Genomic DNA, 26,055 nt, shown 5'->3' with positions numbered 1-26,055 from the left:
ACTGCATTCTGCATCAGTTGCAGCTTCTGGGTACTCTTCAAGAGTAACCCCACATAGAATGCATTGCAGTAGGCTACAGAAGAGAGATGACCAGGGCATGAGTGACTGAAAGAAGGACTTATTGATCCATGAAAGGGTGGGTAGACAACCTGAAGTAGAGCAAAGGCCCTTTTAGCCATGACTTTCACCTTGCCAAGTCCGGCTGTGTGAAAAAAAGTTTGCTCTCTCTCTAACTTGTTTAACAAAAATAAAACAAAACAACAGAGCAGCTTCTATCATCACCCCCGCCTTTATGAGCTTTTCTTTTTATTGCCAAAAAGTCTGAGTTCTTCCCTGAGAAGCTTTAGATAAGGACTTGATAGCCACTACAAACTCTGGAAATGTAATTGGCATTAGATGGGAGGTAGCAGCTACCCTGCAAAATAGTCTTTTTATTTAAGTAACAACTCTTTTTGTGCTGGAAAAGTTGAAAACTCAGGTAAATAATAATCTTTTGGTTAATCTGAGGTTTTCCACAATACTCAATAAACAGATTGTCCCAGTCAGGAAATATAGCATGTTCTGTACTTTGTACATGCTCGGGAGTTATCAGGACAGAACAATGAATCAGTATATTGTGTCATCATTCATAGACAACCTTCTCTTGGGTTTTAAGAACTAAAAGAAAAAGATGCACCTTCCCCCCCCCCCAAAAAAACCCCCTTTTATATCAATAGTTGTAAAGTAACAGAACATGTTCTTTAAAAACTTAATTATTGCTGTAAAGGTTGACTCCATTATTTATTGTAACTGGAACTTCATTTTTGGTGTGCCAAGTTAAAAGCACATGCTCTTTGAGCAGGAGTCATGCATCAGGTCCCTCGGGAGGGAGGGCAACCCCATCAATGAACAAAGATGTTAGAGAAGCCCCTACCCACAATCACTGTCTAGTTTAATGAAGAGAAGGACGAGGGGGACATGATAGCAGTTTTCCAATATCTCAGGGGCTGCCACAAAGAAGAGGGAGTCAAGCCTGAAGGCAAGACAAGAAGCAATGGATGGAAACTAACCAAAGAGAGAGGGAACCTAGAACTAAGGAGAAATTTCCTGATTCTTAGAATAATTAATCAGTGGAACAACCTGCCTCCAGAAGCTGTGAATGCTCCAACACTGGAAGTTTTTAAGAAGAAACTGGACAGCCATTTGTCTGAAGTGGTATAGGGTTTCCTGCCTGAGCAGGGGGTTGGACTAGATGACCTCCAAGGTCCCTTCGAACTTTGTTGTTGTTGTTGTTGTTATTATACTTCATCTTACCATGGTTCATGGTTACCATGTTATTCCCATCCAAACACCCGCAGTCTCCAAACACCATTAAAGAGTATCCACAGCATCAATTACTTTGCCTGGGATAGAAATGTGATACATCATTCCCTGGTGTCAGATAATCTCAACTGGTGGGTTCACATCGATGTTAAAAAGGAGCAGAGAAAGCATTGAGTCCTGTGACACCCAACAAAGTAGGACTCTTGCTCTCTATCAATGCCGATTGGGATTGGTCCCCAAATCCTTATAATTTTATTAGGAACTTAATGCAACTAACTGTGCTGCAACTATTGGTAGGGTTAAATTTCTATTTCTGCCACATACAGGCATAGATAGATTTTGGGGACAGCAAAGGGGTTTGGATACATTAATTGGAATGTGAATATCTGTAGGCCAATTGGCCTTCTAACCTGGACGCTACCTAATAAAAATAAATTCATTGTTGCTTTGCTAGGTTATTTATTAAGGTCTTCATTAAAATGTTCTGAGCATTCATGTCACTGAAACATTATGAACCCCATTGCTGAGATCAGAAGCACAAGATTGAGATTAATCCGGGTCACTAACAACAAACAAGTGTCAACCACTTCTCACTCTGAGAAATGAGCAGAGTGTTATAATACACAAGTGAGTGAAAGAGATGTAAGTGAAGGGTTAGGGTCCTTGAGTTGCAATAGCTGATTCTTTTCCTTGTGTTTTTCCCCTGTGTCTGCCTCTCAGATATCTTAGGAGAGTTATATCCTTGAATCTCTGACTGTGAGCCTTCTAGTCTGAACTTGGACTAGCTGAAGCTTGACAATTTCCCAGCAATGTATCAGATAAGATAGCATAATATGTCTAAATGTCAAGATGCACCTCAGTTTGACTTGGTCAATGTAATTTACAATTGTGATGATTCATTCTGGCTTTTTATTTTTTGGTTCATTTGCAGGTTCTTTTATTTATTTGCAACAAGCCTTTATTATTTTTAAAAATAATTCAAGGAGGCAAACATATCCAATACACCTTTCTCTTCCTATTTTCTACACACAACAACCTTGTGAGGAGAGTTGGGCTGAAAGAGAGTGACTAGCCCATAGTGGCTATCATGGCTAAGGCGAGATTTGAGCTCATGGTGTACCTGTTTCTAGCCTGTTACCTTAAGCACTAGACCCAACTGGTTCATAACCTCAGAATTTTTAAAGCACTTTTCATTGTATTGAATTGCATATTACAAAACTAGAACAAAGCCCATTTGAAAAAACAAAAGAGATCAGGATAATTTCCTCCCTTTTTCAAGGGTGAGAAAATCATAATAAACATATATATAAAAAGAATACAACAGCTTTCAAGGCATCCTACAGTAAAGATGAATAAAATATTTGCTTCTCTTAACCTGGTTTGGCTTCTCTCTAGAGACTAGTTGCTGAAACAAAAAAAATTGCCTCTTGGTATAATGCATGAAAAATATACATTATGACACATTTTCATTTTGGGGACAATATCCTAAATCAGCAGAAGATTACCAATCTAAAACTTGCTGTCACCATTACTAGTATTGCTCTGACTTCCTTGAATTCCCTTTAAGGTGAAAGTGATAAGACCAAAAAGATTTCATATGCTTTGAATTTACCTTTGGATGGTGTCAGAATAATATGAAATATTGCTTTAACTCACAGCTACAGACAACATAAATTTAATACTTATTTGGGATGAGCAGAAGATGAAACCAGAATCATGGGAATATGGCAGAAAAAAACATTATTCCCAAAACATATTGTGCTCTGGTAAAATATAGACTGAGTGTTTCAATTTAAAATTTAATTTAATTATCATACTGTTTATAGTAATTTTAAGTAAGCTTTAATTTTCTTCTCTCCTTTTTAATAGATTATAAAGTAGAAAAACATATATGGAGTTCTTCAGCCTAAAACTGATGATCTTAATAAATTATCTCTTTAAAGGATTTGGGGAGAAAAAGATATATTCACATAAGCAATTAACATTCTGAAGATGAAAGAAAAATAAAATTAATGACAATCATATCAATTCCCAACTAAATTATACAGAAATTATTTCTGGAAAGTTGATTTAGAACACAGCACTTTTGCATTTGGTATTCTTTGGCTGTTGAAAATACAGTTTTCTGACTGGAGACTCAGATATTTTGTTGGATTTATAAAAATAAAGAAACTAGTGTCACATTAAAGACTAACATTTTTATTATGATGCATGTTTTAATGGAGCAAGCCTACTTCATCATATGAATGGAGTGAATTACTGTAAAAGTGATTAAATACTTAAAGACATGCTATTTTTTTATTTATTTGTATCCTGCCTTTATTATTTTACAAATACCTCAAGGTGGTGAACATATCCAGCTCACTTTCCTCCTTCTAATTTCCACAACAACAACCCTGCAAGGTGGGTTAGGCTGAGAGAGAATGACAGGCCCAAACTCACCTGGCTGGCTGAAGACAATTGGTCCTACTGTAGGGTAAAGCTTTGTGCCCCAGACAGAAATAACACAGGGCAAAGAATGTTTCAGCACTTGCTGATGGTGGAATGAACCTGATTAATCTGTATTTGTCTTCTGCAAGAAAAGCACCATTGCATAGTTTAGAATAAGTTAAGCACAAAAAACATGTAAAGGTACTTACGACCTCAACTGAGCCCAAAATTTATGTTGCTAAGTGAGACAGTCGTTAAGTGAGTGTTGCCCCATTTTATGATGTTTATTGCCACAGTTGTTAAGTGAATCTTTCCAGTTGTTGAATTGACTTTGCTTGTCTGAAGTTTGCAAAAGCTGATCACATGACCCAAGGAGACTGCAGCGACCGTGTCCTGCTCCCTTACCAGGACTGCTGCAAATGGGAGGTATGCCAAGCAACCCCTCCAAATTGCCCTATGGGGAACCTAGTAAAAGGCAGCATGGTCAATTATGGCTCTTTATGCAGTAAACATTTTCAAAGAGATACCTTGTTTGCATGGAATAGACTGCAGTAGAACAAGAGTTTGGTCCAAGCATCGTGGTAAATGAGAAGCAAGACTGAAGAATGCATGGCTTGGTGTGGTGAGTGGATCAGTAACTGTAAGGAACATGAACCTATGGATGCTCTTGCTCTTTGTCCTGCTTATAGGTTTCTCAGAATACTTGGTTGACCCTTGAAGAAGCATAATGCTGGACTGGTGTGGAGTCAAATGCAGGCCCCCAAAACCAACAATCAAGGCTTACTACAGTAATTATTTATTCAGTGCACACTTGAGGAATTCATCCCAGAAAAGTAATGGAGAGACTCCTCTTAAAAGGATGTGTTCCTGTTACATTTCAGTAAAGATGTAAAAAATGATAACCGTACACATGCCTAGGTAATAGATGAAGTAAGTATAAACAGTCATAATTAGCAAATTTTACTTTCCCATCCTTTTACAGTTACTATTCTCAAGGAAGAGTCTTAATTTAAAAAAACCCACCATTATCAGTTATACTGCCACAACAGTTTTGATAAAATATACTGAGAACTCAAAACATACTGTAGGTTGGGGACTTCAAGGTTTTCTCGATTAGTGTAGATGCTCCTCCTCCAAAACTTGTTTTCCTCACAGTTCTCTTCTCTTGACCTCTAGGAGGGGGAGATAATTGTGTTTGAAAGGACAGAATCTAGCCTTATTCTCTTCTGGAAACAACTCCTGACAAGACCTCCACCAGCCAGTAGATCCAGACAATCCACAGCTGTATTTTGCAACCAGCCAGCTAACCAAGAGGTAAGCCAGTTCCACAGAGCACTACAGACCCCTCACATCTTACATAGTGGCTTTTACTTGCAAATAATTTTTACTTATTTGTAAATTCTTAATAGCCACGAGGCATTTGAAATAACACAAAGTTAATGGCCAGTTTATTTGCAAGATTGCTTTTCTTAGCTATTCCTATTTCTCATTTATGAGAGCTATGGTATTTGAAGTTTTATTTATATGTTTTGTGATTATGCAAGCTAGTTTTTAAAAATATATACTGTATATCAAGGTAGGCATGGGCTGCAAAGACTTGTGTGCCAATTATGGGGATAGTGAGTGAGTAACTCTCAATGAGGTGCCAGCTTCTGTGCACTCTCTTTGGCTTATGTATAATTTTGGGCAGCTGGTACAGCATGAAATGAAGTTAAATGCCCAAATGCTCATTTTCCACACCAAAATATTATTCCTTTAGTAAGTACAGGTGAGTTTTTATATGGGTAGACTCTATTATTGTGGGTCATTTTCAATTATAGGTCAAAAAGGCAAGTCTTTTTGTCATAACAACTAAACACTTGCACAGAGTTGCCAAAATTGCCCTTTGTTTCCACCCTGAATAAAACTTGGTGGGTATAGGGAGTATTAGTGACTGAGGCTGAATGAGTATAATTTACACAGTAACCTTTGAACATAAAATCCCAATTTGTTTCCCGATTATACCGAAAGATACCGAAAGACATAATGAATTAGGAACAAACTAATGTTAAATAAAAGTTATTGGTAAGCAGCCAGCTCAGGGTCTGTTGCATCCTACTCCCTGGCAATTATAAATAGACCACATTTATCAACAGAAATGTAATTTTTAGCTGAGCTATTGCTAAGAAGGGAAAGAATAACAGTACAATAAAACAATAATAGTACAATAAAACAAGCTAAGTAATAATAATTGCAGGAGCCTAATTATCAAATTTAAACTGAGGATTAATGCCTCAAAGTTCATTAAAACTTATCTTCAGAGTTCTCTAGGATTTTGTACTCAAAATTTCACCTTTTTTTCTTCTGCTCATTTCCTGGGAACTTGGAACGATGTCTTTAATAGGGCTTGCTTCTGGGATTTCCAGAACTGGAGTGTACCTCAGATATAAGTTAGATGAACCCACCAAGCCTTACACTAATGTGCCTTTCCTCAGAGTCTTTTCTCTGATGCCCTTTGCAATAGGACCCAATCTCCTGCTTGCAACTCATTATATGGTGTAGTCTGATGTAACACATTCTGGTTACAATGTAGCAGGCTATCCACCCTTGGGTTTTTGGCAGGGGTCCTTTTGAAAAAAAGGAATAATGGATAGTATGTAAATAATTTTACCATGAGTCTGCTTAAACACCTTCTGGGAGAGGAATTAATTCAAAGCCTAAAGCTTTGGTTTCCCCATGTACAATTTCATAGAAAGACAACGTTTTAGCTCATTTAATGGTGAGCTTTTGATAGCCAGAAATGTCATGGGAAGTATGGGGGCATGTCAGCAAAATTAATTTGTATCTTCTGGAAATGGTATCACACATTAAACACTCAGGAGGCACATGGCCTTAGTCTTCTCCCTTTAAGTGGGCTAAACAAATTGCCTAGTTGCCAGCTATTGCCTGTGCCTCTGTATGAATTTTTTTTGCTTGCTCAATTTTGGTTAAATTTGTTTCTGGGCTAATGCTTCTGTTGATCATGTAGGTCTGCTACTTGGAGTGTTCTGGGGAAATTACACATCCTATCTTCTGCCTTACACACCTTCCCTCCTCTCACCCCCTCTCCCCGTAATGAAACTAGTATCAGTACAGTAAAATTTAAAATCCCCTTTAAAACTGGGTATGTTTTTGCTATGGTAAAAGACAGGCTGAATATAGTCGATGTTTTAGTAAGAGTCGTTGAAAACAAGGTTGGGCTTAAAATCAATCTTTGTAGGCATGCAAGTACGTGTCTTGAAGGCTCCGATTTTTTTTTTTTTTAAAAAAACTAGTAAATTGTAAAATTTTTCATATAGCTGGAGAAAGAAAATAACATTTGCCAAGTTCAGCTCTGTGAAAAGTTTTGCTCTCTCCAACTTAAAACAAAAAAAAACCCACACACACACACCAAAGCAGCTTCTATCTTTATCTCCCTTTATGAGCTTTCGTTTTAATTGCCAAAAAGTTCTTCCTTGGGTAGCTATAGATAAAGACTTGACAACCAGTCCAAACCCTGCAACTGGCATTAGGTGGGAGGTAGCGGCTACCCTGCAAAATAGTCTTTTTATTTAAGTAGCAACTCTTTTTCTGTTGGAAAAGTTGAAAACTCAGGAAAATAATAATCTCTTGGTTAATCTGAGGCTTTTCATAATATTCAATACACAGATTGTCCCAACAAGGAAATTTAGCACACTCTGTACTTTGGACATGCTCAGGAGTTATCAGGACACAACAGTGAATCAACATATTGAGTCACCATTTACAGTCATGCCTGGATTCTAATCTTACATGGTTTGCACTCTGCACATGTAGAGATACTCATTGAAATCTTGATGCAAATGGAAATGATTGAATTTGATTTGTCTCTCTCTCTGTGTGTGAAAGCATTAAAAAACCTGAAACAGGAGGAGGGGGTCAGCTCCCAGTGATTTTCTATGGAGGCTTTGTCTTGTCTCCCCACTTTTGCTACCTCCTCCTCCTTGTGACCTTCAATTAATGTATCAAGCAAACAAGAGACAGACATGGTAATAACAAATCTTTAAAAATCTAAAGAAGGGCTTTAAAGCTTTGGAAAGGCTACAGTAAATGAAAAGAAAAAGACTTCAGACAATAAATAATAGAAAAGTAGTAGAAACCTCTCAGCTTTCTTAAATTCTCCTAAGATTCACACAAAACACACACACCAGAATAAATGGTGGATGAGGGGGTGTGGTCAGCATCCACATTCACCACAGAGAGAAATCCAGCTTTTTGAGGGGACAAACATAATTTCAAACCTTTACTGTATAACTCATCCTGACATTTTGTTTTATACACATTTATATAAATACAAATTTATACAAACAAACAAAACCCACTGATGCCATAACATCGACAATATAACCTCCCTGCTTGTTTTTGTATGGAATCTATTGCAGCCTTGAACAGACACAAATTCATCCTCCCTATTTCTCAGTTGGGACAAGAAAAAAGGGTTTATATGAAATTCAATTGACAGGAAGACAGATAAACAAAACAATGAGGTTCTATTACTTACATATGTGATCTCATGAAATCTTCATTTTAAGTTTTTTTTAACACTTTGCTGCGCATGCTTCAAAGTTTTTTCAATATGTGGTGTAAAATGCATCATCAGTTTCCTCAGAGCTCTGAACAATTGTGTTTCTTTGAGTACTCTTAATAAGGTTAATTTTGCTCCTTGGCCAAATTGTCTTGAGACAATATTACAATTAGCTTCTGAATTGCCAGGACAAATTTCATCTGAAAGTTGTCCCTCACAATGCAGTAGCCCAGTTTTGTGTTATTTATTTTTTTAAAAAATTAAAAAGTCTAAGTTTGCAACAGTTTAAAAGTCTGGATAATTTTATTTACCATAATTATCCCAAAATCTCTGCCAGTTTTTTTTATAAAAAAATAACATGTTTCTTACTCATTCCAAGTTGAACTAAAATGTTTTTGGAACCTGGAGGAGTTTTTCTGTAAGTAAGTAAGTAAGTAAGTAAGTAAGTAAGTAAGTAAGTAAGTAAGTAAGTAAGTAAGTAAGTAAGTAAATAAGCTTTGTATAACTAAACTTATAATACAATTTTGAAAGGGAACAATCCAGCTGCTTCTGTGGTGTTGTTGGTTGCTTCTAGCACTTCATGGTGGGGCTTTTGGGTGGGGGGAGTTGTTTTCTGCAGTCTAATTGATTTTCTTACAAAATGGGAACTTCTGAGGCTCCATGATCATACACTCCCTCTCAGATACTTGATCTGTTCTATCAGAGCTGAACTACACCGGCCTGGCGTAGTTTGATTATGTTTTAGTGGGGGTTTTGTATGGGGTATTTTTAGAGCAGGCCTGTTATTTAATTTGATTTTAGACAGAAATTTGTGTATATTTATCGTGGTTTTTATTATCGCCTGTTCACCACCCTGAGTCCCGTAAGGGAGATAGGGCGGTATATAAATTCAATTAATTAATTAATTAATTAATTTTCTAATTAATGAAGGTTATACAGGTGGAAGTGCCTGCATAATTGTAGGTTTCACACTCCCACTCCACTTTACCTCAGAATCCTCCCTGGAGAACAGAAGATTGGAGTCATGTCACCCTTATCCCTTCAGAAATAGAAGACAGGGTCAGCAGAACAAGGAAAGGGGTAATGGGTATCGTTGTTTTTTAAATCTCTCAGTTTGTACTCAAACTACCCTCAGACTCCCCTACTGTGACGATCTTTTTTCTCTTAAAAGATGTCCAGTATATTTGTCCACTTCCCTGGACATAGTATGACCGCTATGTTTGACTGTTTCCATTGCTGCATAAATTAAACCACTTCTGCTTCCAGCCAAAATTTAATAAAGACAGCAGTATCCCCCTGTGGAGTTCTTGCAAGGCCCCTTTAATCTACAAATTACCTTTCCTCTCAGAGATGCTTAAATTTTCATTTCAGATTACTTATATGTATGCTCTATTTCCATTTTCTGGAACTGGAAGGTATTCCTGGCCAGTCTTTCCTTTTTCCCTTCCTTTGTGGTCCTTGGATTCATATATCAGGCTGTTTCCCCTCTGATCAGGAGGAGAAGCTTCCACTCCTCCAAATACTTGTTTTTCTCACACTGGCTGCTCAGCAAAGTTATCATTATGTTCTTACTGGTGTGACATTTGTTCAGTGGCACTGGGTGATAGCACACAAAAGTACCTCTCAAGACTAGATGCAACACAAAGAAACAATGGGCTGTAGGCTGAAGCTACGTATTGGCTTATTCTGCCTAATGAGGCTCTCCAAAAGCTGATTCATCTTCATAAGCAGCATCATTAAACAACACATGACTGGCAGCTGTTCATATCCTCAGAAAGCTGCCAGGCTCGTGCTGCCTAATGGGGCTGCACACAGGGATGGATGCAAATTAGCCCTTGAGTTTGTAAGTCTTTGGGACCAAGCAAAGGGGATAGTGAGACTTTTGGTCCTTGTCACCCATCCATGTTTTATAGTGAACCAAGGAAAGATTAAAGACACCTTAACCTATATTGCAAAGTTATACTGATTGTTGTTTCTTATTATTTATATTATTTTATAGTACCTATACATAGAATATATATCATATATAATAAAACTTTTATTTTTTTATTACAGGTGTGGTCCTGAATAGGGAAGATTAAAGAATCCTTTGTGTAAGGACAGTTGACATCTTTTCACCATGGCTTCTCAGGTAGGAGAGTAAAATCAGAAGAATTGGCAGAACTTGACTGTGACTCTAAGATATAAGAATGAGCAACACTTCCATGTAAACATTAAAAACATTGAAACTATGCACACTCCACAAACAAACTGCAGTATTATTTATTCAGAGGACAGAGACCAAATTTAAGGTAACACTATAAAATGGCATGCAAGTATGACCAATTAAAATGTGAGTAAAATTAATATAGAAGAACTCCTCACCTACCTTCTTTTTTACCCTGATTTTATTTTAAACAGCAATCTAGTCCTTTAAAAATAACCATCATAATCCCTATTGGTCTTGGAAGGTAGATATTTGGGGAAGATTATTCAGTACTATTACTCTTTAAAAAAACATATAGGGGAGATGGAGGAAGAGGATGATTAAAGCCACATCTAGACTGGAATACATCAGTCTGGTGCCCTCGAGATATAATAGATTACAACTTGTGTTATTTATAACCAGCTTGAATCTGTAACCTGACTTCTATAGACAAGTTGACAATACAACTTGCTTTTAGAATGCAATAAGTCACGGAAAATTGTTCTGCAATGAAGATGCAACCTAAACACATACCCACATGCCTGAGGGAGTAAAAAAAGGCAAGATATTAGCTATAGTTGTGAGATTGAAAATTACATTCATTGATACATGTAAAAAGAGGTCTTGATTTATTTATTTTTTTACTTCTCCTGGGGATGTCCCTGAATTCATAGTCTATGAGATGCTTGGGGGTGTTTCTGAATCTCCTGGAAATTAACAAACTCATGTTATGGGAATTCAGTAGCAAAATATTAAATAACTTTCTCCATCAAAATATGAAAAAGCTTCCAAAAACTGCAATTGATCCCTAAAAAGTATAAATAGGAAAAATAAAACTGCAGAGAAAAAGAACATTTGTATTAGTTTTTATCTTTGTATTTGTTATTTTATTTATCTGTATCCTTCTTTTATTATTTTTACAAATAATTCAAGGTGGCAAACATACCTAATACTCCTTCCTCATCCTATTTCCCCCCCATACAACAACCCTGTGAGGTAGATTGGAATGTGAGAGACTAAGTGGCCCAAAGTCACCAAGCTGGCTTTTTACAATCTACTGCTTTTTAACCTGGTGGCTTGACCACTACACCAAACTGTCTCTCCATACCAAAGATAATCACATGAGCCCTAGATACTGCAACTGTCATAAATGCATTCCACTTGCCAAGGGTCTGAATTTTGATCAAGTGATCATGGGATACTATAATGGTCATAAGCGTGAAAAACACTCATAAGTCACTTTTTTCAGTGCTGTTGTAACTTCGAATGATCAATAAACAAATACTTTATATATATCTTGAGTTTGGTGCACCCTGTCGGTCCAAATATGGGAGAAAGGAATATATATATATATATATCTATTTCACCTCTAGGTTGCTAGACAGATGATTAAATATATATACACACACACTATACTATACTATACTATACTATACTATACTATACTATACTATACTATACTATACTATACTATACTATACTATACTATACTATACTATACTATACTATACTATACTATACTATACTATACTATACTATACTATACTATAGTTTCATTCAGGAAACAAGAATTATGTTGAATTTTGATTTTGCTTGCCACCTCAGAACTACAATCTCCAAGATTCCTTATTGCAAAAGAAATGACTGCTAAATAGGTAACATTGCCCTGAGAAAGACAGAGAATTAGAAACAGGGATGATGAAGATTAAATTGGGTTATCAAGATGGGCCTGATAAAGGTTAAATGTTACTGATCTTATCTATTTCACCTCTAGGTTGCTAGACAGATGATTAAATGGATAAGGAAGATTTAGAGTGCAAATCAAATACATTCTCTCTCTCTTAGTAGAAAGACATTTTTGTAATAGCCAACACATAGCCAGGCAAAGCAGGAGAAGGGCCCTTGGGCTATTACAATTATTTTGTGTTAAATTCAGAAGCTCTACAACACCATATTGCAGGCAAAAACATGTCATAGAAATAAGCAGCTATGTTGGTTGAATAACCAATATTGTAGAGAAATGAACAATAACGAGCAGAGCATATAGATCCTGGGAACCTGGCTGCAAAGCAGATATTTGGGAAAATGTCAAAAAGTTGACATTTCCTACCCATTCTTTTGGAGTGTTATTGTGGTTTTGTTCAGAACAGGTTTTGTTTTGTTTCATTTCTTTGGGATGTTATCCTGCAAAGAAACATGATCATGAGTGTTTGATTAGCAAAAGCAATTATTTGAAATAGTCCTTTTCCAACAAAATAAATTAGCAATATGTTTTATTGAAATCTTCCCTCTTTAGTGGGATACTTTTCTCCACTGCTAAGACTGCTTGAACAATATTGCTTTTATAGGGCACAAGCTTCCTATTTAATAAATTTGGGTTCACAAAACAACAGAAAGTACAAGTGGAAAATTCTCTTGCTTTGGTTATTGTGTTTGTTTTTTCCCAGTTGATCCCTTTGTTCAGCTGATCTGTTGATCTACTAAGCAATCAAACAGGCAACCTGGAGATACAAAATTATATTTGTTGCTGGCCAATAATCAAAAAGACAGTGCAGAGCTCTAAAACTGACTAGCCTATCCTTGGCTTAAGCCTTAAAGCACGCACAGGTAGTCCCCGACTTACAACCATTAATTTAGTGATCATTCGAAACTACAACAGCACTGAAAAAAGTGACTTATGATTGTTTTTCACACTTATGACCACTGCAGCATCCCCATGGTCAAAATGATCAAAATTTCAGACATTTGGCAACTGACCCGTATTTATGTCATGTGATCCACCTTTTGCAACCTTCTGGTAAGCAAAGTCAGTGGGGAACCAGATTCATTTTACAACTGAATTGCTAACTTAACTACTGCAGTGATTCACTTAACAACTGTGGCAAGAAAATGGGACAAAACTCACTTAGCAACTTAGCAACAGAAATTTTGGGCTCAGTTGTGGTTGTAAGTCAAGAACTATCTGTAGTTTAAAGTGCAAATTTAAGAACTGTGCTCTTTTATCTCTGTAAACCGTGAGGTAGGATATCCTCCTTCTCAGTGGTTGCTGCTCCCAGGGAAAACCGGAGTCTTTGTGTGTGCTTGTCTCTGTGTGTCTTTCCTCAGGAAATTTGCAGCTTCCACCCTAATCCTCACAACAGACCCCGTTGTTAAAATATTTCTTCAACAATTATTCAGAGATCGCATGTTGGCTACACACATATGGATGATCACTAGAGGGCAGCCAAGACATGTCAAACATTGCAACCCATTCATTCTTGCCAGGTCTCTTTAACTAAATAGTATTTACAGTGACACCTCCCAGAGTCAATATGAATTTGGATGGTGGCCATGCTAGCTTTAGAGAAAGGAGTTGGACTTCATTGAGTAACAATAGAATAAAAGTATGCCACTGAGAAATGGCAGTGAAGAGGAAACTAGCAATAACATTTAGCATTTAAGCTATCATACGCATAAAAAATGAGCAATCCCTGGAAGTTAAAAGATGGGATTGCATGCACAATGCAGCTTTTAGGGAGAACTGAAAGTCCAGATATGCTCCAAACATATGTACTTTTTGTTACCTTAATTAAATAATTTTGCCTAAATAAGATATAGTGGCACATGCACTTAAACTTTTGGATTCAATTCCGCAGGAAAAGGCTGAAAAGGCAACCTATATGTAAAAGATAAATGGGTTGGGATAAGGCGGTTTCAGGAAGAGAAATAGCAAAGAAGAAAAATGGGAAAGTAGCTGACAAGCCATCAGTATGTAAAGACATATAATAGATGACTGGAAAAAGGAGAGAAAAGTGACTGCTATAGCTTTCCATCATATGGTACTCGTTCTTGAGGACTGGTCGTACAATGTGAAACCTTCCCTATTATTGTAATAGCTAATCATCAGTGCCTCTGGCTGAGTCACATACTTTCTTTCCCACCATTGGTGGATCATTGTGAATTGGTAACTGTTAATCCCAATTTTTTTTTTACAAAGAAAGGAGGTTGTTTCTCTAAACTTTAGAGTGGTCAAAGAAAAGTGAATGGTACTGAAAAGTCAGGGATGCCTTCAAAATTCAAAGTGGCTGTACAAAAGTAGTAGAGGTTCTGGCCAGAATAAAAAACCAAGATGGAAGACACCATTGGAGTATGTGTTAAAACATTTTGCCCAATTGAGGAGATCCATTAACTAAGTCAAAGTTAATTTCAAATTGGAGAAGGTGGTCATATGAAGGGAGTCTAGATTATTATAAATGTTATAGTGTTGTTTTGTAGAAGAACTGAGGAATGGGAGGAATGTATGTAGGCAGAAGAGAATGAGTGTAAGAGTGAATATGGAAAGATGAAAGTAATTTCAGAAATATAAGAAGACATTGCACCGCCTCTTCATGTAGATTTTTTATATTCTCCCTCTTCCAAAAGCCTATCCACAGACACTAGTCATGAAAGGCATAATTTGGCAGGGCCCCCATACACAGACACAGAGGAGGAACAGGGTTGCCCCAAAATACACCCTCCTCATCACTATGTTTTGATAAACTGCTCAGAAACCTCTAGCATTTCCCTTTTTTCCTTAAAAGAACACCACCCCTTCTGTCTAAACCAAAGTGCAGGAGATATAAGGAAAAATAAGGGATCCTATCCTTCCCAATCTTCATGGACAATTAAATGGGCTAATAGTAGCTTGGAAAGAAACCTGGCTAAAGTAAGGAAGACTCATTGCTGCAGGTTCTCTCCATCATCTTATTAAGACAGCACCATACTCCTAAAAGGGACTCAGAATAAGCCCCTTTAAAATTCTCTATAGTAGAATTCGTCCCCAGGAATTCAGGCTTCTTGCAGTCAGAATGGCCAATAAGCATGAGAAGCTTAACATTTTTCACTACCGCTGTCTGCTGCCCTATCTTGCTTTCTATTTATCTACAGTACATTGATCCAGAAGAAGCTGAGATTGACTTTCCACTGCATCCATATAAAGTTGGAGATTTGGTTGTTATGAAATGGTGGTCTGATGACTCCTCTCAGCCCAAATGGAAAGGTCCTTTCAAGGTGAATGCGATCACCTTCTCATCCCTGAAGATGGATGAAGTGAAGGAGTGGGTCCACCATTCTGAAGTGAAGAGATATGTTCCACCCCCTCCGGAAGAGGAGAAAAAGGAGTCAGAGTGGTCAGTAGAACTGGTTGATCCTGTTAACAATTTAAAATTGTTATTTAAAAGGATAAAATAACAATTGTTGAAGTGTTGTTGACTGAAAGCCATGGTAAAACAATGGCTTTCTAGTATTTGTTTGGTGGGAAGCTTATTATTTTTATCTATTGATGACAAATCCTATTCCATAAAAAAGATATATTTATAGTCTAAGAAATGTGATCAGAAAAATGAAGAATTATATCGCATTGGTTTTTCTCTTTCTTCTTTTTCTTCTTTTTCAGACCAAGTGTCAAACATATGTACCAAGTTTTGGTCAATCGTTTTCCTTCTTTCTTTGAATATTATATAAAAGGCTAACGTGAAAAGCAGTTAGCGTTCTCCTAAAAATACATACTTCTTTGTTGCCACAATAATAAACAAATGATTGGCTTTATCTTGTGCTGTGTGTTATTTGGGGACCCTCATGCCAGATCTCCATGCCTACTTTATGCTAGTTTTCCAGACAACATTGAAATTAGTTTTTCAAAAGGATGCCTAAGTACTTGCTCATTCTTCTCTTTCTTTTATCCAGCATAGGCATTAAACTTGAACAAAAGAATATATTTACAAACCAGGAATTGGGGAAAGAACAAAGGAAAAAGGATGTATCATAAGTATTGTCTCATAATAACTACTTCCACCTAGGGTACTTGCACACTGTGAAAACATTTCTTCTTTTATAAGCCTAAAATGGTATGGTACTTGGATTTGAGATAAAAGTCTCTCAGGGAAAGTGGAAAGAGAGAAGGGTTCTGGGTTTATATTTATAGAACCCCCTTTCCCTTTTTTTATTAAAGATTCCACAGATGTTTATTAGCACTACTGTCTTTTCTTGCAGATAATTTATAAGAATTGGTCATGCCCTCAAGTTGAGATTCTTTTTTTATGTATAAAAAGAGTATTTCAAAGATGGCAGGCTGTCCCATTGTAAAGCTTTGGCACCTTAAAACAAGGTGAAAATGCAAACAATGTGAAAACTGAATGCCCTATATTTACCTCAGGTTTAAGGAAGAAAACACTGCTTATAACAAATTATTTTGCTTTTGTATTCCATATTTTTAAAACTAAAATACAACATTCATCCTTTCATTCTCTATATAATATGAATATTTGACCTAAATCATTAAGATTTCAAGGACATCATTTCAAATAGATTTGATTGATCTGTCTAAAAGAAACACATTTTTCTGATAAAAGTGTTAATAAACCTTGTCTGGCAGTTACTGAATATTCCTCCAAGATTTTACCATTCATGTTTAAATGGATGAAATTTTTGGAAAACTGTCATAATATTCTAATTGAATTTCACAGAAATAGTTTAGTTTGACCCAAGACTGGTGGTGAGTGAAAGAGCGAATAGAAAATCCTAAAAGCCATTTTCTGTGGAATAAGTGATTAAAAGTGCTAAATGAAGAAAAGTGGCTGGTGTTACAAATAATCAGCAGTCCTAGTTAATGAAGTCTTTTGAACTGCTATACATTAATTTTGATAACATCCAAAAATAAAGAGATTTTTGATATTTGGCAACAGAAAATGTATTTATTAAAAGCTTTCTTTTCAGCAAAACATGAGAAACAACAAAAGCCTACTTTGAACAATCCCATTACTATAAATCATGGAGATAATAGATAAATTTACCACCTGCATTTTGAATAATTTCCTTCTTATAAAACTCTGGTAGTGTTTTCATGCATATAAGCCCTATTTTATGTGAAAAGCTTTAGAGAATGCTGTAATATGAAAATGGGCAAGATGGCATGATCTCAATGTCTTTTCATGTAATGGCATCTTTGTTTAGTCCCAAAATCCCTTGTCTTCATTTATAATTTTCACAGAAGGAAGAAGCATTAAATAAGCAGTTATACTATATTATCAATATTAGAGCAATCCACTAACCTAGGACTCTTTAAGGCTGTGATCCAGACTTAGTATTACAAAGCTAGTTTTCTTTGTTGTCCTGTATGAGAATCTGTCAGCAGGACAATGATGTTAACATAAAAATCATATTATGCCATATCTGTCAGCAATGGATTCTACAGTATGTAGGACATATGGTGCAAAGGAATTAGTGGATATCTCTAATATGACCTCAGGATTCAAAACAAGAACAATATAATATGAGGGCATTTCAATACCTCAGCACATTTTTTTACAGATCTCAAAGTGACCATTTTAGAAAAATGATATTTTAACAACACCATAAAGCAAAAAATTATACAACTCACATGCATCAAAAGATTTCAGACTATCTCAAAAGTTGTCAACAAACATAGCAATTGATAATGGATAAAGTGCTTGTAATTCTTTTCACATCTCATCTACATTTCCCCCCTCTTTCTCCCTCATCCTAACTGAAATCCTACTTGATACGGCAGAATGTTTTGGGTGACATGTCAGCATTTACTAACATCCAATCACAGCTAGTCTTGAAAGCACACCATGTTCTTCTATGATTTTTGGATGCTGTAAATGATGTGCAAAAAATAAGGTGTAGTTTTTTTATGGCTTTAAGAGCCTCTTGAAAATTGTTTAAGAATGAAGCATGTTTCCACACAGTTTTGGGGCCTGCAGCAGTCATAGAAGAGCATTTTCCAAAGCCTTTGCAAGAGTGAAGGCCTTGTGCAGCCCAGAGCTGCCTTGAATAGGCTGCAGGGGCCTATCAACAGAAAGAGAACACTGTCTGAAGGTAAGTGATATATGACAAATCCTGGGGATCACACACCTACATTTTAAAAAAATAAATGAATATGTATATAATTGTTTATTTTTTGTCTATGTGTACGAAATAGCAGCAGAGTCAAGTAAGACATTTTCCAAATTTTTGACACACTGAGCCCAAAAGGTTCACCATCATTGTTCTAGGCACACTATGCTGTGATCGAACTGAGCTGCAGCTCAAGAAAGCTTATGCCTTTTTATAAAACGTGTTTCTGGAAAAGAAGCTACCAGAGTCCTCCTAATGGTTATTTGTTTGTTTGTTTATTACATTTTTATGCCACCCATCTCCCCTAAAAAGTGACTCTGGGTAGCTGTGTTTTTTGTTACTACATATCAACACAGTTCTCCTGCTACAATCTTCACAAAAAAAATGATTTCACAAATCAGTCCCAATCAAGAAAATAATGCTTAAGTTAACATAGAAAAATATTGTTGGTTTGAATGCTTCTGTTGAAAAAGACTTAGATTTAAGTAGAATTTAGGTTAAACTCTACACATTTTTATTTGCTCTTATCATTGTTTTTCTTTTGGAGAAGAAACATTTTTTTAAGTTTTTCTCTGGGTCCTCTACTGATATGTTACAAAGAAATCTCTCAAGGAGAGATGCAACCTAGAACTAAGGAGAAATTTCCTGACAGTTAGAACAATTAACCAATGGAACAACCTGCCTCCAGAAGCTGTGAATGCTCCAACATTGGAAGTTTTTAAGAAGAGACTGGACAGCCATTTGTCTGAAATGGTATAGGATTTCCTGCCTGAGCAGGGGGTTGGACTAGATGACCTCCAAGGTCCCTTCCAATTTTTTTTTTTTTTTTATTATTATTATTATTATTATTATTATTATTATTATTATTATTAATCGCACAGTCAGCCAGATGTTCAGACTGGATTTGGTATTTTTGTTTACCTATCGAGTCGTCATCATCATCATCATCATCATCATCATCATCATCATCATTATTATTATTATTATTATTATTATTCATTAGACGTGAACCTCAGTCAACTGAACATTCAAATTGACTGGTGCTGATGGTTGACACGGGTTGCTGCCAGCATCCTAGGTATCAACCATGTACCTTAAAATGTAAGATGTTCTGAGTAGCTCAGTTTTTTGCAGCATTGCTGGAGTTATTGCAGGAAGCTGCAGTTTCTTGAAATATTTTGCAAAGTTTTTGGACATAGTTCCCAGTGCTCCGATGACAATGAGTATCACTGTTACATGTTTCATCCATAATCGCGTAGTTTCGATGGCCAGGTCATGATATTTTGTAATTTTTTCCAGTTCTTTTTCTTCGACTGGCATCTCCTGGTACAGTGATATCAATCAGCTGTACACTTCGGTTCTCTACAACTGTGATATCTGGCATGCTGTGTTCCAAATGGCAATCTATCTGTATTCAAAAGTCCCACAAGATCTTCACTCTCTCATTCTCAACAACTTTTTCCACCCTATGTTCCCACGACTTTTCGGACAAGTCATATTTTTTACATAATGCCCAGTGGATTAATTTAGCAACTCGGTCATGCCTAGCTATGTGGTCAGTTTGCACGATTTTGCTGCATTCACATATTAGATGTGAAACAGTTTCAACTTTGTCATTGCAAAGTCGGCAATTTGGATTGTCAGTGGATTTTTGTATTCTCGCTTTCATGGCATTAGTCTGTAGTGCTTGTTCTTGAGCAGCCAATATTAAGCCTTCCATTTCTTTCTTGATGGTTCCCATCTTAAGCCATGCCCATATCAAGTTGTTATCACAATGTTTTTCAAATGCTGTCCAGACAAAGCTTTCATTTTCTATCTATTTAATCTGTCATCCAGCTGTTTTTATATTCTGCCTTTGTTTCTGTTATTTTTGTAATACTCTCTGTTTTCACAGCCTGCAGCAGTTTTTCTGTACTTTGATTCACATAGTCATTCAAACTTTGTTTTTCTTCTTCTACAGTTTTGTGGATTTGCAATAGCCCTCTGCCCCCTATTTTTCTTGGCAGGTACAACCTGTTGGTGTTAGTTCGTGGATGTAGAGCGTGGTGCATATTCAAAAGTTTACGCGTTTTCCGGTCTAGATTTTCCAGTTCAGCCAAAGTCCAGTTGTTAATTCCAGCTGGGTAACGTATCACTGGGACTGCCCATGTATTAATGGCTTTAATTATGTTTCCAGCATTCAGCTTTGATTTTAATATTTTGGGACTCTACTGATGTATTCCTTTTGCATTGACTCTTTGACTTTTCCATTCAAGATGTTATCTGCTTCCAATATGCCTAGGTATTTGTAATCATTATCCTTTGCTAGTGCTTTCATGATACTTCCATTTCCCAGTTCTATTCCTTCTATTTTGCCCATTTTTCCTCATTGCATGGATAATATAGCACATTATTATTATTATTATTATTATTATTATTATTATTATTATTGCAGAGTCAGCCATTTTTTGGCATTTTTGTCTACCTATCGAGTCCTTAGCAAGGACCTGGGATAGGCAGATGTGGATGTTTGATGGTATTACAGATATCGTCGCAGGATGGAAGCAGTTCCTAGTAAGGCCGCCTTTTGCAATAGACTAATGGCGAATTTGTCAATGCCAATGGTGTTCAAGTGGCGCTCCAGTTGTTTTTATTGTTGTTGTTGTTGTTGTTGTTGTTATTATTATTATTACTATTATATCTTCCTGGGATCATTTTAAACCAGAAATAAAACACATGGAGAATTAATTGATTTGGATATGAGGTTTATTTCCAAAAGCACAATGTGCAAAATCAAGTTTCAGAAGCAGTTGCATCTATTCCTCCCTCAAAGCCCTTTTACAGAAAAATGTTCCTTTTGTTCCTCAAAATCTTTTAGGAATTTCAAGAACGTCATCATTCCAAGTGGGAGTGGCCTGCAGTCAGGCACCCTCCTGTGTTACGGTTTCTACTTGTTTAGCATTGCTTATCAAATGACAATCTCTTGAAGGAAAGAATATTTTATTTAGTCAAGGAGACCTCCAGCTTAGCTCAGCCTGGAAAGGATGTTCATCTGATTAGAGATTGGTGTTTCCCACTGCATTTAAATCTTTGTGTTGAGCCCATTGTAATTTTCACCCTGGCAGAAAGACTGTATGGCAGCAGGACTTGATTTCCTCCCCAAGTGCTAGCATTTTGCCATCTGGTTGTCTTTCCTGGCCTTTCCAAACAAGAAAGAAGAGGAATTATTGGAAAATACTGAGGAAAGTCAAGGGTCATCCCAATGTTCCATAGTATAAACATTAACAAAATTCTACAGAGCAGACTTACAAAACTGTCAATCTTGACCATGGCAACTAAATTAGGCTGTGGTCTTGATTTGTACCATTGTTCGGAGCAGGCATAGCTTGTCAGGTGGGAGACAAACACCCAGTCTATTATAAGTATCTGTAAAATTTGGAATATAATTGTTCTGAGAATTTGGGAAATTAAAATCTGGGCAACTGATAGTCCAAGTTCCCCATTCCTGAAATATATGGTCACAATTACTATTTAGTGAGTTGCATGAAAAATGTTGTGCACTCCTAGTCAAACTTTATGTGTCAGTGAGTTCTTAAGTAAACAGATAATGGCATCATCTTTGCATGGTGCAAAATTAAATACATATTTCTGAAAAATTGACTTCCTACTTAATATTCATGTGCAATTCTTTACAGATATTGAATAAGAAAATATCAAATACAAAAATTTGGACACCCTTTCATTTAGAATTTGTAACATCTCCTTTGGCATAAACAACAGTATTCAAATGTGTGCTGTTGGCAGATAAAATATGGTTGTTGTTTTTTTAAAAAAATTGTGCTCTTAGATATATTTTTTTTCAGAACTTTTCTGGTTCTAACATTTCTTAGGTCTCCTTGCATGCACTGAATGTTTGAGATCTCCCACTGTTTTTCAGGACTATTCAAATATGGAGACTGTGAAGACTATTTCAAAACATTATTCTTTGGTAAGCACTTCATGGTTGATTGGGTACATGTTTTGGATTTTCTTGCTGAAATATCTTAGTTCTTTTCAGCTCTGGTTTCTTTAGCAGCTGTTGATATTTAGTTGAATCCACATATATAATATTTCACACGCCATTTTTGTCTCACAAACTCAGAGCATGATGGAGCCATCCTTGTAATAGTTAGCAAGATATTCCTTAGGTCAAATGCTTTGCCTTTTTTCTTCCAAATTTATATTTCACAATTAGAACAAACAACTCAATTTTTGTTGTGTACTGTATGTTGTGAAGAAACTCAGCTTATCATGCACTCTCCCCCTCTCTTTCTCCCCCTCTATTTTTGTATGCAGAATCAATTACTTTTGTGATATAGTGAGAGAAATGATTTATTTATTTATTTATTTATTTATTTATTTGTTTGTTTTTATTTATTTATTTATTTATTTATTTATTTATTTATAAATTTATTTGCTATGCATCTCATTTTGAAGTGACTATCATTATAAAAGATGTATTATCTATGGAAAAAATTGTAGTATTAGTTAACTTTTCAGCAGGTCATATGTGGTGATCTGTGAGCTCCATTTTTTAGATTTGAACAGTTAAGGGCAAACATCAATTTTTGCTCTGCCAAGCTAATGGAGACCTTTATATAATCTATTCAGTGTTGTCCTTTATGCTGACAGCCTTACATGTTTGGTGGGCATATGACTATGTTCAACAAGTTGATTGGCTTGGCCTAGCTTTGATAAAAAAAAATTCAGTATTGCTATTTAAGTGGGGGCTACATTGCTAGGAATAAGAGAGATTACTTCCTGCACAGTATGGTCCATTCCTCAAGTCAAGAACTTAATATACCTAGCAATGTACATAAGCAGTACTGCTTAATTGCTGGAATGAACTAATTTGGCCTCTATTCAATAATGGAAGGTGAGATATCCAAGAGTGGGGGGTCCTTGGTGTTGTCTGAGCTTGGTTCTTTTCTTGCAGATGTTTCATTACACAAACTAGGTGTTATATTCCTGATTTCAACCCTGAGCTACAAATATTCTGCTTTACTGATATTCAAGAGTGGAACAGAAGAATATGTAAATAAAGGTAGAGATAAGTAATGTCTTGAACAGCCAACCACAAGCATGCTTGCAGATCTGCATGCATGTATGCAAGCATTTTACATTAATATGACGTTATGTGTGCATGGTGTCACTAAAGAAACTTTTTTATTTCTCCCTTTCAATAATAGTATACCTTGTAACTAGCTCACAGTGATTCCTATTAAACAATTTTCTTTCCAGTTACTGAAAACCAAAGAAGAAAAGGAAATTAAATAGTTTTGAGGTGTGCTTTTAAAGTCAGATGGCACTGCAAACTGGAAAACAGGATAATTTAAAATCTCCTTGGCAAGTCTCTTCTTCCAAAAGTTTCCCCTAAAAAATAACTGTCATTATCCCCCAAGCCTACTGATTTTTCTCAAGCTCTCCAGCTCAGAGTTCTTAACCATTCTATCCAAAACATCTCTCTTCATTCTGGAACTAGGAAAATAAGATGATAAAATGCTATGGATCTTTGCATCTAAGCCAGGAATGTAAATTTTAACACTGATAACTTGTTCTAGTTCTGAAATACAGGAAGTAGGTATGTCACCATGCAATCTTGCACATGAAGAAGGTTGTGATAATAAATTTATTAAAGCCAGTGAAGCCAAATCTATAAAAATGTAAGGGGGAAAAGGAAGATAAAAATTGCATACACAAAATTACAAAAATGTGTACCATAGGTAAACTAGTCACTTATTACCTGTTTGAATAAGTTCTTGGGTTTCAGCATATATCCATACTAAAGAGCATTGTTGGAGAAAGATCAGCTGGACTTCTCAACTGGAATTTGTAGGCTGCCTCTTCTCCTTCCCTTAAGCAATTTATTTAACTCCTGAATTGTATAGAACTTGGGGAATAAGTGAATTGGGAAAATTTATTGTGCTTTACTTGACCAAGTACAATATTCTGATATCCTGGGTTTGGCCAGCAAATAATAAATTATCTAGAGGGTAAACTCACCTTAATGACTCTTAGTGGAATAATAAAGGTGCAGTCTGTTTTTCATTAGTTCTGTCTTTGTATATCTGGAATTACATTACACAGAGAGCTCTTTTGGGAAACAAAAGCTGAATTTCATCTATTCAGGCCTTCTGGCACAGGGTCAATTTATGAAATGTTTAGGGGCATTGTTGCACTACCCTACAATTAAATTCTCACAGATGGTAAATGAAAATGGGTTGGTTTGGCCACATGAGATAAATTCAGCTGAAAAGAAGTGAAAGTGAGAAGATATACCCTCTGCCTCCATTTTGAGTATTTTTTCCAAATCTCCAGGCCAGGTAAAGAATTGAGTAATAGGAATGGTTTAATACTAGAAAATTTTAAACTCTTGATTGGAAACAAATATAAACACGGGCAAATTTATTTTAAAAAAAAATAACTTGGAAACCAGTTTATCTTACCTCTAGGACCAAGATGACGTGGTTTGAGGTTATTCATTTTTTGGGTGGTGCCACAAAGTAGAGGAAAACATATCACAAGTGTAGGTATGACTCATGCTTGTGAAAAATATGGTAGTTTTATTTGATTTTTTTAACCATGACCTCTGTTTCCTACCTCAAAAAGGAGAGAAGCTGTGTTGTCTATTTTCAGCATGTATGATTATAGAGCATTCCAAGTTTTGCAAAAAAACCAACCCAACAACAAACCCACAAAACCTGGGACCATGTGCCCCACATAGCATAGACCATATTCATTGGGTGAAGTCTTATATTGCAGCTTTATAATTTTGATTGTTTCTCATAACATATTTTAAATGAATTGCCATGTGTTGTGTCTTATACTATTACTCCTTTCAATGGAGCTTGAACACTTTTGAATGTTCAGCTGTGTACATAAATCTGAAAGCTAAAATGATTCTTTATTCATTTAATTGTTATTTAGTAAGGCAGCAACTGAACATCTGATTGGAATTAATTCATGAAATAATACTTGCATTAAAGCATTATTGACATTTCAAGAGAATGCAGAGTGAGCGCTAATTCCTCTGTAAATCATCCACCATGTCAATTAGGTACCCACATAACACAGTTATATTAAATTTTACAGTTATTGTTTATTCCATTTTGGAAATCACACAATAACAACCAGCATTTATTCTAGATGAATTGAAAGCATTTTAGTAGTAGTTAATTGATTCCCAGTAAGTATTTTTCAACTAAAATGTAAATTAAATATGTATTTGTAAAGCATCCACAAAAGCATTAACTCTAAGAAGAGTTCTGAAGTGGCAATACCCAGTATCAACTCAAAGTTTGCAGTCCTACAGCATGTTAAGTATCCTTGGCAAGCTGCTCAAATAAGATATAGAAAACAGTTTGCTTGGTAGCAATTATCTGATAAGAACTAAGGGCTACTTGCAAATGTTCATGGGTATACACTCATCCACTCATCCACCACACAATAATTTCCTGATCCTATATAAATTATCATAGCTGCATTGATATAAATAGAGCTATGTATTTTTACTTAATATCTAAGAATTCAGCACTTCTTCATACATATTCATAACACTGTTTTAAGGGGTGATCTGAAGGTATATTTTCCTTCAATTTTTTTTGCTAAAGTGATTTCGCTTGAATATCAGCAAAACAGAAAAAGAAAAAAGAAATCAGCTTCACTAGAATTCAATTGCAATGCT

The sequence above is a fragment of the Protobothrops mucrosquamatus genome, unplaced genomic scaffold, assembly GCF_001527695.2.
Source record: "Protobothrops mucrosquamatus isolate PMUCROS unplaced genomic scaffold, P.Mucros_1.0 scaffold52, whole genome shotgun sequence".
NCBI lineage: Eukaryota > Metazoa > Chordata > Lepidosauria > Squamata > Viperidae > Protobothrops > Protobothrops mucrosquamatus.
Note: the sequence above shows the minus strand (reverse complement) of the source record.